At 41.2% G+C, this 19,910-nt stretch overlaps 1 protein-coding gene and 2 pseudogenes across 2 annotated transcripts in view; all 3 read left to right on the top strand.

The window, feature by feature from the left end:
* LOC116689384 (izumo sperm-egg fusion protein 1-like) overlaps positions 1-6,950 on the top strand; it is an 18,118-nt pseudogene extending 11,168 nt beyond the window's left edge.
* Positions 1-19,910, top strand: part of LOC116690099 (izumo sperm-egg fusion protein 1) — a 61,474-nt gene that overhangs the window by 35,539 nt on the left and 6,025 nt on the right. The gene's annotated exons all lie outside the window — the stretch shown is intronic.
* Positions 8,632-10,639, top strand: LOC116690101 (dual specificity protein phosphatase 2-like; annotated as a pseudogene).

Raw genomic sequence — 19,910 nt, 5'->3', positions numbered from 1 at the left:
AACCTTTAGATCCCTCCAAATTAAATTATTCTGGTAGCTAGTGCTACGACCCCTACAGACCACTTCAGACTCTGTTGCTCCCCGCGCTCCGCGCTAAATGTTTAAATATGACACAGAACGGACCCTCGTTGCAACACAAATAATTTATCACTCTATTCACACACACATGAGGCATATTTTCATATGGCACTTCACATCTACAACAGGCTCTACAAAATTAATTTGGTCATTGGTGCGGTCTGCCCCGTTCCTGAAACCGGTGGCGGCAGAGGTTTTACCATTGGGGGGTCGCCAAACAAAATCAACACAGAGGATACACTGATTCCACTGAAAGAAGAAAGAATTTTAGCATCCAAAAGTATTAGTTGATAAATTTTCATTTGATAACGCTCCACGTTGTCCAATTTTCGTCATTGTGCTGTTGCCATTTAGTCTTTTATTGGAGCTCCACGTGGTGAGATATTGTTATATCTGGTGACGTATTGTTATATATCTCTTGGTGACGTATATTGTTATATATCTCTGTGACGTATATTTATATACTCTGGTGAGTGTGATATATCTCGGTGACGTGTTTTGTTAATATCTCTGGTGACGTGTAGGTTAGTTATATATCTCTGGTGACGTGTATTGTTATATATCATTGTGACATGTATGTTATATAATATATATGGAATGTGGGCATCCCATCACTTCGTGGTTCCCTGTATTGTATTGTAACACTTTTAGGCTTACATCATTTGGTTGTTCACTGTGAGAAAACATTAACACCAGAGTTCCAGGTGTGCAGCCATGCTAGCGGATCAATGAGGCTGGGGGGGCTTTGAGCTGAATGTTAAAGCTGACAATTTACCATGGTTACCTTGTGAGGATTAGCCCAAATCAGTTTGTACATCCCAGAATCCTCTCGTTGCGTCTAAGTCACGTCCAGGGAGATTAGAGGCCGAGGAGTCGAGGCAACACATATTTACAAAATGAAAGCTCCTTTCTCGGAGACCTGTTTAAAGCGATGTATATGAGGTGTGCATAGCTGTCCATTGTGTCGCCTCAGATGCTGTATTTATGATCTTTAGATACTGAGTTGGCTAATTTGATTCGTAGTCCTGGGATTATGTTATGTGACCATACCAGTACATCCACACCAGGGGAGCCCACACACTTCCAGACACAGGTCTCAAGATGTAGGAGGACTAAACAAGACAACAACACAAAATATTTTCACTTCATTAGAAACAAGCAAAGCACAGGCTCTTTCGTCCCATGGGGACCGAAGGTATCCAGGTAGTGTCCCCCTCCCTTGGAGAAGGATTCTTCTTTATTTCCACCTCTCTGACGGTCTTTACGTCTCCACAACCATGCACTGTGGTTCACTCAAGCTGTGGTTCTGACTGTTGAAGTACCTAGATGCTGATTCTTGTTTGTTCCCAACACAATACATGGGTCTACCAGTATGTATGGGCGTAACAGGTAATAAAAGTAAATTTTAGTTTCAGGCCCCTAAACACGTGTGTTTATTGCTTAAGATTTGGTTAAATGAAATACCACAACAAACTGACAGAAAACACTTTACTATACATACTATGCTGTAAACCTGTCCCAGAAACACAAAATGGCTAGCATGGACCCACCAGCAATTTTTTAGGTTATTAGGCAATGGGAATTATGACCTGACGTAAAAGTAAAAGCAGAAGTGATGGGTGTTATCCTATTCTTGTGGCACTGTAGCAGTAGAAACATTATAGTATCTGCTGCTGTGGTGGGTTAGCTCACTGGCAGAGCAGGTGCACACATGTTGAGGTTTTCTCCTCTATGTGGCTGCGGGTTCAACTCTGACCTGTGGCTCTTTGCTGCATGTCATTCATTCTGTTCCCCTTTGTGTCTTTATCTGTCCTGTGGAATTAAATGCTTAAAATGCCCAAAAAAATAATCTTTAAAAACAAACAAAGTACCCGCTGCTGTAGAGCAGCTGTAGGAGTGGTGATAACAAAGTTTCTCTGTAACGAAACCGCTCTGGTGATGGCAGCACAGGGTTGAAGCAGAGATGGTAATTTGGTTGTAGTAATAATGATGTTTTTTAGCAGCAGTAATATTGGCAACGCGGTTTTCAGAAACTGTGGAAAAATCACAATAGCAAAGTGACTCAACCGATGTGCGAAGCTCAGGATACATTGGTAAATGCTGGCTGCTGGTGTCCCTGCTCTGCTGTGTCCTGCAGCGAGGCCTGTCTGCAGTGTGACCACAGGATCAGCTCCTATTGAGGACTTTGTCCGTCTGCTCCCACTGTGGACAATCAGATTGAAATGAAAAAGATTTGTGATCATGCATACATGACCTACAAAGAGACCAGCCAGGAGCGAAAGGGAGTCATTGGTGAGTGACAACATGGCATGATTGTGGAGTATGCTATTAAGTGACCTAAACAACTTTTTATTGTCTCTTATTTAATTTTTTTTAATTTTTTTGATATGTCAGGAAACTAAAGTTTTTTTTTTATTAGTTTGGCAATTAAAGCTTTACTGCTATTGCCCTTATTTGTTCTGAACTAAAGTATAAGTGAGATGACCTAATCGTAAAACATTTCTGCGCTTTCCCACTGCTCAGATCCCACCACTTGTACAGAGCCAGAACTGAGTACCAGAGTGAATTTGACGCTTTTTGAAAACCAAGCAAACTGGTGAGAATCAATGTATTCCCTTGTATAGCACTGAATACATTAGATATGACACTGTAATCAGATCAAAGTCCATATATATTAAGATAAAGCCTGCTTTTTTTTTTAAAGGATCTGAACATTTGAAGCCATCAGATCCTGGAGAAGGGCAGGGAAATCTAGAAAAACACTTGGACACATTATTCGTGATGGTAATTGCATAAATATCAGTGGGTGTTCTGCACAGTATGAGGCGGGCACTTATATAGTCTGTGTCGTGTACAAAATGCATTAGTTACAGATCATTTGTTGCTCTATTCAGGATTGTGCCCCAACAAGTGTGGTAAGTTTGTTTGTCTGATCCGTCCCTTCTATAGCTGTGTAAATCCTTGTAGGAGCACAACTTTGTACATATATTATTCATGCATGTTTACAGGACACGTGTGTGTGTGTGTGTGTGTGTGTGTGTGTCTGTGTGTGTGTGCGCGCACGCATGTGTGTTATGGTTTTCAGGTCTTTTGAAACAAAGAGTAATAGATTGCTTCTCTTGTCGCACAAGATATACATCTGTCCCTCTCCCTCGGCCAGCTGGACTGTGGTGGTATATTTCTATTTATTTGTTAGTGTGATGTGTGTGCATGTTGTCGGTGAGTGGGCGGAGGCTAGTCTCTTTACGAGAGTGCACCATTAATTTTACCGGACACATGATGTCACATGGTGTAAATGTGTCCATAAGCGAGGCATTGCTGCAGCCAGTCATGTGCCACGGCTAATGAAAAGATTATTCAAGTTATCCTGACACAAACGAATGAAACATCTCTCATTTCTCCCCTTTCACCCTTTCTCCAGAGTACCCAGTGTGGCTGAGGAGGGAGGCCAGGCAGTGTTGAAATGTTCCTTCCATGGCATCGTCTTCTGTTGGAAAAAACCAGAGTACCATACTCTGGGCCCCCGGCGTGGCAGGAACTGTAAAGGTTTAAAACCACTTTTCATACTTCCTGATTCCTTTGAATTATATTCTGTTCCTATTTAGCTGTCAGTATCTGTACAGTATCATCATGAAAGATGTTACTTACTTACTGTATCATACCCACTAACTTACAACTATCATTTGTGTGTGTATGTGTGTGTGTGCGCCTGACGTGTGTGCAGCTGACGAGATAACTTCAAAGCCTGGTAGTGACAGATGACTCATCTGTGGTCTTAAATCAGCTGCATATGGAGAACAAGGAAATATCGCTGCTCTCTGCAAGATCAACGTGGAACAGCTTCTACCAAGTCACTTTCCTACTGACAGGTAGAGACAGCTTTTAGAAATGACCTTAAAGAAAAATGGTCAGACAATTTAAGTGCGAAAGGGTCAAAGGCAACATCACATCCAAGTTAATTTAGCACTTTTTAATAATTGCCACATAGCAAACAATACTCAATAAACAATTGTCAACTCAAAAACTGGCAAGAACAAAACACTTTAAGATCTGTAAAACTGGGTGCTATAAAAATGTGAGATTAATCAAATGTCTGTCTGGTGTACAAGTTAGTTTCCAGCCATGTTTAAGGATATCCATGACTTATCAAGCAAAAACAGTTATTTCAAAGTATTACATTTTCTGAAACTAAGGCTTATAATTGTTATGCTTATGGTGTATTTGTGGGTGCAAGGCAGGGTGTGTCAAAATATTGTGAGTGTGGTGTTTTTTTCTCCTTTATTGCAATGTGAGCTCTCTGTATTTATGTTGTCTTTCTTCCATACATATTCTATTGCTGTATGGATTTAATACAACTCTATTAGGTAACTGTATTAAAATGTGCTTTACAGTATACCGCAGATAAAACTGGCTAAAAAATACTCCCAACGTGGATGAAACTACTTCTAAACTGAAAGATGTAATGTCCTGCCTCTATATTTGCCTATAACAAATATTGTTCTACAACTTAAGGTCATCTCTCTGTTTTTTCATACTCTTCTTCACAGGCTCCCATTTATGGACCAAACACACCGACCATGATCACTCTACCCTCACTCCCACAGAGACAACTACTCACCTTTTCAACCTGCTGCGGGCCTGCTGGTGCCAGTCATTGCCATGGTTACTGTTTTAAGTCTGGCAGCAAGCGTAGGCCTCCTTGTTGTTTGGGGTAAGAGACAGTAAATAAGTGGGTGGTGGAGAGAAGAGAGTAGTGGAGGGTAGCAGGAAGGGTGGATGTGAAAGAGGTGACACGGAACAGTCAGAGAGCATGACTAACCCTAAAAGATGGAGATAAAGGAAGGTCATGTAATCATAAGTTTGAGAAGTGAATAATGATGTACAAAGCTTAGGTATGTCATATCATATGAGCTAACATAATTCAAAATAAGTTATTGTTTACAATTGAACAGATTACGGCATAAGCTGTTTTCTCTGAAAGATAAACCACTTTTCCAGGAAGTGATGTCAGTACTGAAGCACCAAAATCAACAGGTGTTAACTTAGATGGACAGTTTTTCTGTTATTGTTTGTGCTAAGTTGGAATGGAAAATTGCATTACTGTGTTTATGATTTTTGAGTGATGATGAGTCAGAAGAGAGTGCTGAGGAGCCGAGGAGAAGGAGGAGGAGGAAAAAAACACACAAACACAGTGTGATGAAAATTGTATACAGTACACACACATACATACAGTAAAGCCAGGGAGGTTTTACTTGCTTCATGTCAGATATTTTCTCTCAGTGCTGATAAATTCCCAACACAAAGTGCTAAATCATGTCTAGAAATAACAGAAGTTAGAAGTGGGAAAAGCTGTTAGCTACATGCAAATGAGGCCAAGGTTGTCTAAATGTTTTTGATAAATATATTGTTTGCCCTAAACAATGAACTAGGATTGTCATGTGAATCATGGTGAATCAAACACTGCGATCTCAACTCATAAAAAGAATGTTTGTGGTGTAAGAAAACTAGAGCGTACAACACACCCCACATTACACACACACACCACACACACACATTTAAAAATCCCCCAGAAACCATCAACTTTCCATAAACATTAAGCACCAGACTCGTCAAAACACGTGAATGATGTCACCCCAGCAGGGTCAGTTCCCTTGAATGGAGTGATGGGTGGGAGGTTATGAGAGGAATAAGGGATGAGGTAAATCTCACGGATTACAGTGGGGTTTTTTCAGAGATTAAAATCCCAGTCATCCATTAATCCTGGATAATCCTCCTGTGCAAGGAAGGGGGAGATGTGGGGGGTATAAGATAGCAGCAGAGTTTTCATCAGGGTTTCATTAATGTTAATGTATCATATATCGTTTCAGAGAGACTGAATAAGGGAACCTTTGCATTACTTACAGTATAATGTCACAGTTTTCTTGCAACATGATCACCAGACTTAAATTCTGCTCCGTCTGCCATCAGTATGCTCTTTGAGATTTTGATGACACAAGGTTGATCAAAGATAGCCACTCTTTCGTCATGTCATATTTCTACTATTCTTGCATTTTTATCTTTCATAATGTGCTATATCAGCACTTTGCTTGCCTTTCAATGTAAGGTCAAATTTCCTCCAATAGGACAGTAGAAAGTCATCATCATCCTCATCATTATCATTAACAACACTAATTCACACCATCTCTCAGCATTGTGTCAGGCCAGATGTATTGTTGGGGCAGTCCTTGGCAACCAGACGCTTGATGTGCAACATAGGAAAGATATTGAAACATCTGACCAAATGAAAGTAAAAGCGAGTGATCGATTGACGTAGAGTCATCGCATCCTGGAATTAAGTAAATAAGTCACCTCTGAAATCAATCTGTGCTTTGGTTTTTTTAGGGTATTTCCGATAACTTTTGAATCAGGTTAGTCAGTTTGGGTCTGAGCTGTGACGAATGTAGCTTGGGTTGTGATTTACCGTATGAGGGGGGGGCTGTTGAGGCCTGCATGGATGGTGACAGGAGTATGTACAGTGCTTTTTCCTGTCGGGCTGCGAGATGGGGGCGAATGTTAAAAAAAGAAGCCATTCTTTAAGACTCCCTCACAACAGAGACACGTCACACTGTGCACCAACAGACCTCATCTCACTGGGGTTTGTACAGTATGTGTGTGTTCAAGCCCAAAGTGCAGATTGAGGCTACAGTAATGCATGGTCAGCAGCTCTGCTGACAGCCATGATGTACTGTGTACCAAGTGGTAAGTGTAAGTGTGTGTAAGTGTGTGTGGTGCATGAATTTGCAGCCTCAGCTGGGGGAGAGCAAGACGAAGTGGGAGTGCTGCTGAGGGACCAGCAGACAGCGGTGAGAGAGAGAAGGGAAGTGGGAACATGAAGAAAGTGGAGTCAAGGTTTGAGTGGGAGACGTACTGGGAAGGCAGAGGATTTGAATGGGGTTGTGAGGAAATTAGGACAAAGACATTAGATTAAACTTTGATATAAACTGTCCCACACTGCACACTGTACAAAAAATATGTTATTCTGTGATTACAGGATAAATGTTACTACTGTGGTGAAGATATCTATAATATACCTACTCATTTAGATTACTGGACTTAAATATTACTCATTAGAATTATTGGACTTAATATTACTCATTTAGATACTGGATTAAATATACTCATAGAATTGGTCAACTTGTATTGAAAACTACTCAAGTAAAAGCAAAAAAAGAACTGCTCTTGAGATGTACTTTAAAGCCACTAAAATTCAAATCTAGGTGTTTCACTAAATATTCACAACTAGAAAGCAACAATTAAAGTTTCAAAGCAAGTTAACACTCAAAACAAATCCATTTCATCAGGAAACAGACTTCAAACCAGAAGATTAAACTACAAAAAATACGTCACTCATTTTAAGTAACGTTCTAACTTTAAAGGTGCTCTAAGCAATGTCCACACATTTTAAAGCATTGAAAACTATCGCTAGCTGCCTTCCCCTAAACACACATAAACGGTGGTCTCTGTAAACAGCCCAGGCACCACAAACAGCAACAAATAATCTGTGCCAACCTGCACACCAAAACATAACAAACAGTCTGACGTTCCAGCCAATAACCGACAAGAAGGATTGGGGGTGGGGGGGTTAGTGACGGAAGGGAGGAGAGGGGACGGGATGAGGAGCAGGGAGGGGCGAGCTAGAGTGCCTTGTTTTTTTGAAAATACTTTGAATGTCATCAAGAAGTGACATCACCCAACATTGCTTAGAGCACTTTAAAGAAACTTAAGGGTCACGAGAAAAAGCCTTCCTGAGTCTCATTCTTTTAACAGGAACACACCCTACCAACCGTCATCCGTCGTCAGTGTTTTATTCAAAGAACTCATAGTGTGCCATCTTTACTTATTTAACATTATCAATGAAAAACCTATATCCAGTGCACCAGAGCAGCTGTTTTATTGTGAGGCGGGGATTTAATTTTTGTGTGTTGTGTAGGCTAATAGACTATACTGTCATAGAGAAGAAAAACTGTGCTGTAGACTTTCCCAGCAGAGCAGCAACAAGGCAATTCCACTTGTTCTGGATTTTATCAGTGCAACATTTCACTTTCCAATGTAAAAAGCAACAACAAAGGGAAGTCATTGAGAGGACTGTGATACTTTGTGTGTTCTGCATGAAAACAAGCTGTAATGCGCAGTGGATACAGAAGCTCAGGTTTAATCTAACCTAAATAACTAGCGGTGGTTGGGTTTTAACATCCTCATTCAACACAAAAACAAGGGATAACCCCAGACGAGCCAGTGCGCGGTAGGAAAATCAGTCTTGACGTCAGTGTCCATATGAGGAGTGACGGTCAGGCCTTATATGGTTCTTCCGCTTGTGACGTTACTCCTTCGTGGAAAACAAAGGCGGGGCCGCGGTGACCCCGCCCTTCTCACAGCTGTTATCAATGAACAAGTGAAACTCAAGCTACAGTAAAGATGATTTTAACAGAGACGGAGAAGGCAGAACGTGCTCCTCTAGATATATTTACAGTAGATTTTAAAATCACTCCAAAAGTTCTATTATCTTAAAATACACACAGAAAAAACCTTAACCGGATTTATTTATTTTTATTCTTTGAAAGCCTATTTAGTCGTTAAAAACAAATTGGCTCCTTATTTATTAGTTTTAACTTGTTTTATAACTTTTTTTCAGCCATGAGTTCAAGCAGTGAGCCTTTGGAAATAAGTGCAATGAGCTGGTTCAAATACTCAGGACCCCCCGGGGAACAGCACACCGCTGCTGGCTGTGTGCTGCTCGACTGCAGACCTTTCCTCGACTTTTCTTTTACGCCCATTTTCGAGTCCCGAAACGTCAAACTGGAACTCAGTGCTGCGTCGTAGATCAAGAGCTCAGTGGTGGCTCTGGAGTGGTCTCCCGGACAAGACGCTCCAGGGCCGGCTGCGGCGCGGGGAGTTCTCCCCGGTGGTGGTGGGTGGATGAGCGCAGCCGCTCCGTGGCCGACCTGAAGGCAGAGAGCGTGGCACAGATGTGCTCACCGCCCTGCAAAACGAGGTTCAGACGCGATCTGCTTTCTGCAGGTAATAGACTTTTTCTTCACCAATGTTGAGTGCACCAAAAATGTGTCCTTTTTTTGAGTTTTTGAAGTTTCTGACTTCAAAAACTCAAACATGAGCCAGTGTGTAGGTACTATACTTATGCACTGATCATATGTAAGCTGAGTTAAAGAAGTATTTTTTTTTTTATGTAAGAGTGTAACTTTGTTAATCTCAATAACCTAAAGGATAAACAAGCTGAACTTGCAATTTAAAGTTATGTCATGTATATAAAGATGACTTTAGCTAATACGTGTGGATCTCCATTTAGGTGGATTGAGGGATTTTCAGAGGCCTATCCAGAGCTCTGTTACAGCTCAGCCAGCAATCACCTCTCTGCAGTGGAACAGAGCCAACAGTGAGGCGGAGGACACCAGCATATGATAGGTAAAATAAACCTTTACAACTTAACAAAGAGTTTGAATGTAACACAATCTAAAATGTTATAGCATAAAAAGACCAAAATGCTTGTTTGTGTCTTGGTTTAAACATGGACTGTCTTGAATTTGTAAATTGCAGTGGTTCCAGTGGAGCTGCTGCCTCCTGTTTTGGGCGTGCCATCCACTCATCCCGCAGAGAGACCCTCGCAGCTGCGGCATCACAGCTGTGCTCAACGTTTCTCCACATGCCTAACTTCTATGAGGGGGGTTTCCGTACCTGCGGCTCACTGTGGAGGACAGCTAGCTGCTGACATCCGAGCCTGCTTCACCACAGCACGCCTCATCGGTGAGTTTCCCCCCTAAACATCCATAGCTCCAGCCTGTGTAAAGGGTAAATTCAGTGGAACTTCAGTATCATTGCTCACTGTTTTGTAACAAAGTCAGTGACCCACCAAACACACAGAATTAGTCCCTTTTAGTTGAGTGAGTCTCTTTTTACACTCTTGATGAAACATGAAATCCAAAACATTTCTCTAAGCAGCTTGTACACTATATCCATTCTGTAGCCTAGATTTATGGGCCAACAGTGTAATCGTTCGATACAAAACAATGGATTACACTGCAAGTGATGTGGAAGGGAACTTTATTGCATATTACTTTTTTTCTTTTGCCCGTTTGACCCCTTTTAACTGTAAAGTTAATGTCAGTTGGAGACAGAGGTGGAGTCATGCATTTTGTATCTAGGTGTTTTTGTTTCTGTAAAATTTCAGTTAAAGCTTTCTTTGTATTGCTGCTTGTGAAACATTCTCTATGATGTCAAAAAAAACTGATGTGAATGAAGCGCAATATGTGATCTCTCTTCTCTTGCTGTCTCGTCTTTTTCGCTCTCCGCTACAGACTCAGTGAAGCAAAGTGGTTGTCGGGTGGTTGGTGCAGGCAGGCAGGTATCTCCCGCTCTGCTAATATGGCTGGCCTACCCTATGCACCGCAGCGCGTCAAGCTGGATGAGGCCTTTGGCTTTGGAGCAGCTCGGCGTCAGGTCATCTCCCCAAACTGGCTTTATGGGACAGCTGCTGCAGTTTGAGACTGACGTGCTGTGCCATGGATGAAGACCAAAGGTTGCATTTTTCATTCATTCTCTGCCTCTTGCAGGCGTTGACTTTATCCGCCATATCAAATTGTGTGTACAAATGTACGTTTGTACAATTGAAACTATACATTCAGAAGTATATGCTTTATAACATCAGAGAAAAGCTGTTGTGCTGCGGCATCATGGCCAGTGGATCTGAACCTCCTACTCCAGGAGAAAATGATAAACAGCATTCGGCAAACACTTGTTTTGAACATTGGATTCTGAAGCCAGCAAGTTGGAGCAGCTATGAGGTAATTTCCCTGACATGTTCTACTCAAGGGAATGGTGCCTTGTGTTGGTGGGTTGTTGTGCGTTATTTGTTTGACTATGTGCCTGATCTTTTGCAAGACTGGTCTATTTTCATACGGAAGTCCTTCCTTCACATTTACGACACTGTGACATGACAGGTCTTTTTAGAACAACACTGTGTTAACTACTAAAGGCAAACTGGATGAATCTCCAATTGTATTGTTACTTTATAAAATGCACTATCCACTGTTGGTGTCATTGCTTCTGTATCCTAGATAGATTACACTTGGTAAACTCAAGCGGAAGAAGTTGTTTTTTTATGTATGTAATATATAGTTTTTATTTATTTCAACATTTGTTTTGACAGTGTTGGTATTATACTGCACTTTAAAGTTTGGCTGATTCCTTCTGTTTTTTTCACTAAAAAAAACTGCTGGAGAAAACACTGAGTCTGTTTACTCAGGCATAATGTCTTATTGTGCTGTGACACAAAATTTCACTTCTTATATCTCGAAAATTACAGTCCACAAAACAAAATTCATAAGTTCAAACCGATCTTGCTGCTCTTGCTAAACCAGAAGGTATTAAAACTTTGTATTGCTGAGTGTTTTGTAGGATTATCCACAGAGAATGGGTTTTACAGTCTGAGGCCTTTTGACCCAATAATCATGACATAAATTCACATCTACTCCTCAAACTTGCTAGGACAACTTGGACATTCGTCACAAGGATTTTTTTTTTTCAACAATGCATTTGCAAAAGAGCTGCTGAAAGCCGTAGCAGACATTTATAAATCACAAAGTTTAGAAATCGATTAAAGAACTCTCACATAGACTTGTAACCCGTAAGCATACAACAATACATGTTGTACATACTGCATGTGGCTTTATTTGACCAATAGTGGTTCCTCATTTGGACGATTCTAGCTGACTATTATCACACCCACGTCGATCTATGTTCAAACATGTCAACAGCTGTTTGTCAGAGTAACCAAAGGTCACAAGAATATCAGGCACAGTTACCTTATGTTAATATGGGTAAAAGTTCCTTCATGAATTTACACTAAATTGTCACACTATTTTGAACATTACATTATATAAAGACACACATGTAAATGACAACTTAAACAAAATTCAGTAACTTGCAGAGATGACAGAGAACTACCACTAATAGTGCAATCAGACTATTGCCACCACTAACCTCATCCCCTGATGCAAATTATGCTAGCCACACTCTTGTCATAGACTAGCTAATCCAATCCACTGTATATATATATAGCACGATTTAACACACAAGGGTTCCAAGTGCTGCACAAAAAGATAAATACAGAATAAATAGATACACCAATATACTACTTCCTCTCATTTGGAAGTATCCATTGCCCAAACTGAAGCGTGGCAGAATTGTCATACTTGGCTCGGCCTTCCCCTAGCCACAGTTTTCCAGACAGAGAGACTCTCACTTTCACAGCACAATTCATATCAATTGAAGTATATGCATACAATTAAAACATTTGAATGCATATTTCCATTAAGCATAGCTTCAGTTGGGACACATTCAGTGCATCGAAATGTAATAATAAATGTTAATACACAATGTAATTCAGTACAACCCTTTTCTTACTTAAGTACACTTTGCTGATAATAATACAGAAGGATATTGGAATACAGGACTTACTTGGGGTAGTATTTTACATTGTTTTACTAGTATATTTAAAGAGAGATTGGAGTCTTTGTCTATCACTGTAGGGTAGTTCAAAAGAAAATGACTAAATGTTAACTGAGTATAGGTTACTCACGTACTGTACTTAGTTAACGTACACATTTGAGTACTGAGTCCTTTCTTTTCATGTAAACTTTTCTGCCTCTACAACTTTCAGAGATATGCAATTGTACTTTACAACAATTAAAACCTGACAGTTTTTTTTTAGTTACGACTACTTTACAGTTAAAAATAGCAAACAGAAGCAAGCTATAGTTGAAGCAATTATTGATTGTCAATTATTTGATTGATAGAAGAAAATGCCATCGGGGACATTTGTGCAGTAAGTATTTTTGCTTGTGAGTACTTTACATTTCCTACATAATTTTACTTAAGTAACAGTTTCAATGCAGGACTCTTACTTGTATTTTACAGTGTGGTATAATTATTTAAAGTAAGTGAAGGATCTAAAATAACACCACTGTATTAACAACAACAGCTCACACAAGCAGTGGATATTAGTTTGTGGGGAGACAGGTGTGCTCTCTAGTGACAACTTTTGCAAAGACCAGAAAGGTAATAAAGAATATCCAGCAGATGGCACCAGTAGACGTGTTAATACTGTGGCAGCCTTTTATATGATGAAAACACAGAAATGTCATAGTGCACAACTCTCTCTCTATCTCATCTCTCTCCTCTCTCTCTCTCGCTCTCTCTTTCGTCTCTCTTCTCTCTTCTTCTTTCTCACAGCTTTCTCTCTTCTCTTTTTACGCACTCACTCTCGCAACACACACCCGCACACACCACACACACAAACACACACCCACACACAACACACCACACAAACACACACACACACACCACACACCACACACACACAACTTCTAATCTGTGCGTTCCTAATGCATGGTTGTCTAAACATTTAAAGACTTTTGGGAATCATCTACTTGGTAATTTTCCATTTGTTTGAATGTCTTCCTCTCTCGTTTGCTACATTCAGCCCCTTCTCTGTCATTTCTGGCAGGACTCCTTATGAAAACAGACTCAAAACCGTTACTTACACTCTGTGTCCACATTAAACTAGTGTCAGGGTCAAGCATATACATTGGCTGTGGCAGTACTCCATTTTGGTGTGTGTAATTGTGTGTGTGTGTGCTTGTGCTGTATATATGTACAAAAAGAAAATGTGTAGGCATTTGCACAGAGATCACACACAACAATATTTGCTGCACAGGAAGATTGTGTTACTCAATTTCAACAAGAAATCATTTCTGTCAGGTGAATTACGTCCAAGACAACGCAGGCAAATAAAAAAATTGTTTAAGATTTTATTGAATAAATTACAAATTAAAATGGCGGTAAGGCTCTGTTCCGAGGAGGGGGCAGCAGCAGCATTAGGGGATGCTCACAGTTTAGATTGGGAGAGCCAAACTCCTCCCCATATGAACAGAACAGCAACGACAACCTAGAAGCGTAATCACATATAGATGACAAGGTAGAGCTGGGGAAGAGGTGGCCTGCATAGATGCAACACAAGCAGTAGAGCAAACTAAAGCAGCTTTGAGTAGTCATTTAGCAGAGGAGAGTTGACCAGCTGAGGGGCTGCTGCAGCTCGCTAATGCGACCTGTTGTTGGTCTGTCAGGGGTCTTGACTCCTTGGCTGCAGCAACTGAAGCTGAAACACCTTAGAAGAGGAAACTTGCTTTAATATTTTTAGCTTGGAGGAATTATACATGTGGTTGATGCATACACACACTAGTACAGACGCACCGCGACACCACACAAGCAGACGTTTGTCATTACAAATTGCCGGTAGAAAGGCCAGTGTGACCATCGGAGAGTTCCATGTAATTGCTTGACGGTACACACACTCTCACACTGTAACCACTGGGGCACGTCACTGATATTATCTATTCCAACGATCCAGTGGAAGGGTTAACAAGACTATACAACAGATAGAAAAATAGATGAAAACATACTCTATGTCACATGTTTTCCAGACTTTCTTTTTCTAGTCTTTGTTTTTTATGTGAAAATACTGAGTCATGTTTAACCTCTTCAAGCCTCTCAAACCCCAAAATCCATATACTCAACACAAAAAAACAAGAACAAATCTTATTGGGTGACATGCTTTGCAAACCGATAGTCAATGCAAACTTGACAATGAGGTCGCAAGACACTTTACTATCAAAAGCCAAAAAGTTATTGGAAAGATGCCTTGTCCCCAACATAACATTTAAATCAAACATGCCGTAACCCCCAAACGTGATCATCTCGTGAGCTAACTGTACTTCGATTTTTAATAAGTCGTCAAGCATTGATTGGCCCTAAAATGTAATAGTTTCCCATTCTCATTAAAAAAACAAAACTCTCCCACCCGTGCAGCTGAGAGGCAACGCACAAAAAAAACAGGACGCATATTAGCACTTATTTGTGAAACAGTCTTAAAGGCTAATTTCCTTCACTTCCTTCTTGTGGTGTTAAATTCACTGTACCAGAGACGTCATGAGGTTTTGAATGAAAAAAGTTTTCTCAAGACGGTGGATGCCCTTTTTACAGATAGGTGCAGTGTGGCATGTCAAGCAGAACTTACTGATCCTAGCCCAGATAGCTCTGTTGGCAGAGCTGGTGTCCATAATAGAGGTTTACCCCTCAACACAGTGGGCATGACCTCACTCTGACCCTGCAGCCCCTTGGTCTGACATGTCGGTCCCCTCTCGCTCTCCCTTTAGCATGTCGTCAGCGTGTGTCAAAAAATAAGGTGAAATGCCCAAAAATCATACTTTAAAAAAAGAATACTGATCCATGAAGGAAACATTTCCTCTGATTTGTTAGTAGTGATGTGTGTGTGTGTGTGTGTGTTGTGTGTGTTTGTATTCGCCAACACGCTCTTCACAACAAGCACCTTCAGAAGCGATGTACTGCTGCACCGGACTCGTGTAGTGCTGCGTCACGTTCCCATAACCTTACACATCATGACACCCCTCCCCCAGAATGCATTTTCAGTGGGGTCACTAAGCAGTCACCCATGGGAAACAGAGACAACTTGTGGAGTGGCACTCGCACGCATACAGCTTTATCTCGTTTGTCTTTATATTGTAGAATGGTGTAAATGTGGAGGCGGCAAAGGTGACAAACCATTTTGGCTGCTGCTTCAGGTACACCACATCAGAAGCAGTGTCCCACATTGTTATCCATTGGTGGTAAGCTGAGGGTTTTCTCGCATCTTAAGCTAGCAATTGCGTGGGGGAGCTCACTACAAACAAAACAAGTAACACTACTCCCTACTACACTATCATTCATAAGATTGGTGTGTTGTTCAGGTATGGCTGGCGCTGTGGTGTGTGGTGTGTGTTGGTGTGTTTGTGGTTGTGGTTGTGTGTGTGTGTGTGTCTGTGTGTGTTGCGTTGGTGTGTTGTTGTGTGTGTTTTTGTCACAGATGCATCAAACCACAGATAAACTCTGGTCCTGTCTTGTTTCCTTTTATGGCTCAGTAAAACAGTGACATGACGTGAGGTTTCAACTTCCGATAATTGAACACATTGAGTACTGATCTCAGGTTAGGCAACCACAGCGCTGTGTGCGTGGATCCGGTTCTTATTAGGGGAGGAAGGGTTGCAGGGTGCAGAGATTTGAAATGAATGTCAAGTGCCGTAAATGCATGAGTGCAGAAAAAACTTGGCTCCACACCCTGCCCTGCAGCCGCACAATGAGACTCAGAGGTGGAGTTAGCACGTGCATTTACCCAGTGGCTTTGAGTAGAGCGGTATAGCTGAACATGAAGACTTTCACTGGATCATATTCAAAGAAAATAGTCACTGTCATGCAGTGTTTATTAGAATGGTTTGTAAGACGTTCTTATAGGTTTTTGCTAGCAATCTTATTAAGACACGGATGATAAAACACAGAAACAGGCAGTCACAAACTTTACCCTTGACTCAAAACAGCGGCTGATATTTAGCCTGGAAACCCTCCAAACCATTGGTCTTACCTTTGAAACTTACCGACCAAAAATCAAGAGCAGGTTTATGACCTGAGAAGCTAAAAACTGAGTATCAGTGACTTACTTGGACTCCAGTGCTGCGCGAAAAACGTGTATTTCCAAAAGGACTGCAGGGTGGGGGTCTGTTGAAAATGTGTGCAAGGACCCAAGTTAAAGATCAGGAAAGGTTTTCTATCATTTGATCGCCAAAATGCTGGCTGTGCCACATATTAAGGGGGAGTGATGGACGTTCCATTGCTGTCATGTAGCTACGCTTTGGAACTAGAAACTTTACAATGGCTCATATGTCAGAGGCCGACAAACCGCTGGAGCAACTAGTTGGGTTAAGTGTTTGGCTCAGTCACACATGCGTGGATGTTCGCAGTGGAATCGAAACCCAGATCTCCCACACCAAAGGGAACACGTCCATATCTACTGCACCATCACCACAGATGGCGAAGCTGCTGCTGCTTGCCGACCTGAGGGGATATGATGATGATGATGATGCTGATGATGATGATGATGATGATGATGATGATGAGATGATGATGAATGATGGAATGAATAGCTTTGTTCAGTGCCTGGAAATGAAAACTAAATTTTACTGCACAGCAGCTGGCACCGCCGCTCACACTTCAGCTGGCCCATCGCAGCGTCCTGTGGAGTTAATTAAACGAAGCCAGTGCCACCCAACAAGCCATGTCTAATACATGGCCTTGATTACGTTTACACACCCGTTCTAAAGTTGATTAAACAGAGTAATACAAAACGTATTTTGGAAACTGAACTTAATGACCTGATGATTAATGCGTAATTCAAAACATTAGGAAAAACACCTTGAGGACACAAATTTTCTCTGTGAACAAACAAATGTATTGTAATTAAATAAGTGTTCTTCTTAAAGATAGGGGACATAAGTATACACCCTCTATGTTAAATTCCCATAGAGGCAGGCACATTTTATTTTTTTAAAAAGCCAGTTCTTTCAGATCCAGGATACTATGCATCCTGACTAAGTTCCCTTGGCCTTGGAATTAAAATAACCTAAGATAAGACATACCTAGAGATTGGCATGGTGTTATTTCGTCAAGCTTAATAGCTAGATTGATTTGCGTCTGAGAAATTAATTATTATGGAAAGGGGTTCCATGACTATCTAATATGGTGAAAGGGTATGTGATGATGTGGGGTTATTTTAATTCCAAAGGCCAACGGGACACTGTATCAGGATGAAAAGTATCCTGGATCCATGAACCATAACTGGCTTTAGATAAAAATCTGCATGCTTCTATGAAATTTAAACATGGGCGGTGTATAGTATGCTCCCCTGTATTTAATTGAGAGCATTTATTATATAACAATACATATTCATGCACAAAGAAAAATTGGTGTTTCGTAAAAGGTTAGATTTACTATTTTTGAAATTACGGCATCAAGAACAATTCCAAAAAGATTTTTTTTATTCCTAGTTTTAATCACTTTAGCATGGGTGTAAATTATGCAAGCCCTGTATAACTGCGTTGGTTTGAGTCAACAAAACTGGTTCCCAAAGGATGCCAGGGGAAAACACCCAAGGGGATCCTGACAAAAAGGAGAAGAATTCTAATTAATTTCACTATAATTCCATCCGAGTAATACAATGACAGCATGTATGACTAAATGTCTTGGGTTTTCACACAGTTCTGTAATGAAAACATCTGAAAAGAAACTCCTATCGAGGGGAGACCCTGGGACAAAGATATTATGGAAATGCTGTCACGGGGGCTAATTGCGGTCCGTTAGATGTCCTAAGATGTTAAATAGTATCAGGGAACATGAGCTATGTATATTGTGTGAACGAGGGAGGGAGGGGCCATACAGGAGGGAGAGAGAAAAGAAGGAACTTATGACGCCCACAGCTCAACCATGACATCCCGGGTGTAAAATAGAAGAGGTGAGATGCGGATGGGCACTCAGAGGATTTCCGGTCGTAAGGTCCCGTTCAGCAAGTAAAGATGATTGCATGCGTCGCTGTGAGGAGGGCCTGTGAATTGTGTGCCAGGCAGGAAACAGCGGGTCTTCGAATACCGGTGAACTTCTGACGGACAGAAAAGCACCAGGGACGGAAAAGAAACAGCTCCTGAGACTCACAGACTTAAGCTGCTCTCAAGGGGACCATACAGAGGAATCAACGCGTTTTGAAGTCATATGTTTATTCATGCAGCAAAACTGGAGAGTCTTGAGGTAACTTTGAAGCGTTTTGTTGTTCCCGATGGACGGCGCCATCAGGCAGGCACTTCGTCATAGTGAACATCACTGTCAATTTTTGACAGGGAGAGTAGTAACTTTCTTTCACTTTATCTAAACAAGGGTAGGGTTAGCTGTTCAGACGAGACTGTCGTCTCCAACGAGGAGCCGCCCACGGAGATCGTAGAGGAGTCGAGAATTATTTACTCTCATCGATCTGTTCATTCAATGTCGTTCGCTGTAAAATTACCCTAAATTAACATTATTATAAATGTATCTGGCATATCTTAAGACAGTAATTAAACCCACTAAGAAAAAAACGAACCACACTTCGTGCGTTCAAACGATAGTTTTAGTTTTAAGCAGAGCAACCGCGTTTGCGTTGTGTTTCTGAGGTGGGGAATCTGGTTAACAAAGAGAAAGGGCAAATTTTTTCAAAATTTGAAAAAACAGTGCTCGTGTTACTGCCGCATTGCCCAGCACTGTTTTGAGGCTTAAAATTGATGGAAGAGAGAGATCCCGTGGAGGATGCAAGGGAGCACGCGTTTGGAAAACAACACAAAGGACACAAAATAGGAGCAACTGAGGTAAATAACAAATTATAATATTATGATCAAATATTAATTTCAAGGAAAACACCGTAATTAGTTTTGCCCACAGCAAATGTATGATATAACTTATGACACATCATTTTTAAAACAGTTAATGGTTTTGGAATTACATTTTTAAACAGTGACCAAAACATATGTTTGTCAAAAAAGACTCCCGGAAAGCGAACCCCAAGCATCCGCCTCGGTTCTGGAACAACGGATGCTAGTGGAGCGGAGCGGCTGGAACAGCAGTGTAGCAGCGACGGAGCCCGTGCACCCGAAACCAGAGCATCCTGAGAGATCGCCCTACTCCGGAAGCCACCGGAGGCCTTCGGCCCACCGATATAACCTGATGTCCTCTTTACCATCGTGACACACAATGAGGCATATTTTCATATGGCACTTCACATCTACAACAGGTCTACAAAATTAATTTGGTTCATTGGTGCGTCTGCCCGGTTCCTGATACCGTGGCGGCAGAGGTTTTACCATGGGGGGTCG

Source organism: Etheostoma spectabile, chromosome 5 (assembly GCF_008692095.1).
Source record: "Etheostoma spectabile isolate EspeVRDwgs_2016 chromosome 5, UIUC_Espe_1.0, whole genome shotgun sequence".
Taxonomy (NCBI): domain Eukaryota; kingdom Metazoa; phylum Chordata; class Actinopteri; order Perciformes; family Percidae; genus Etheostoma; species Etheostoma spectabile.
Note: the sequence above shows the minus strand (reverse complement) of the source record. Positions and strands in the feature narration are given on the sequence as shown.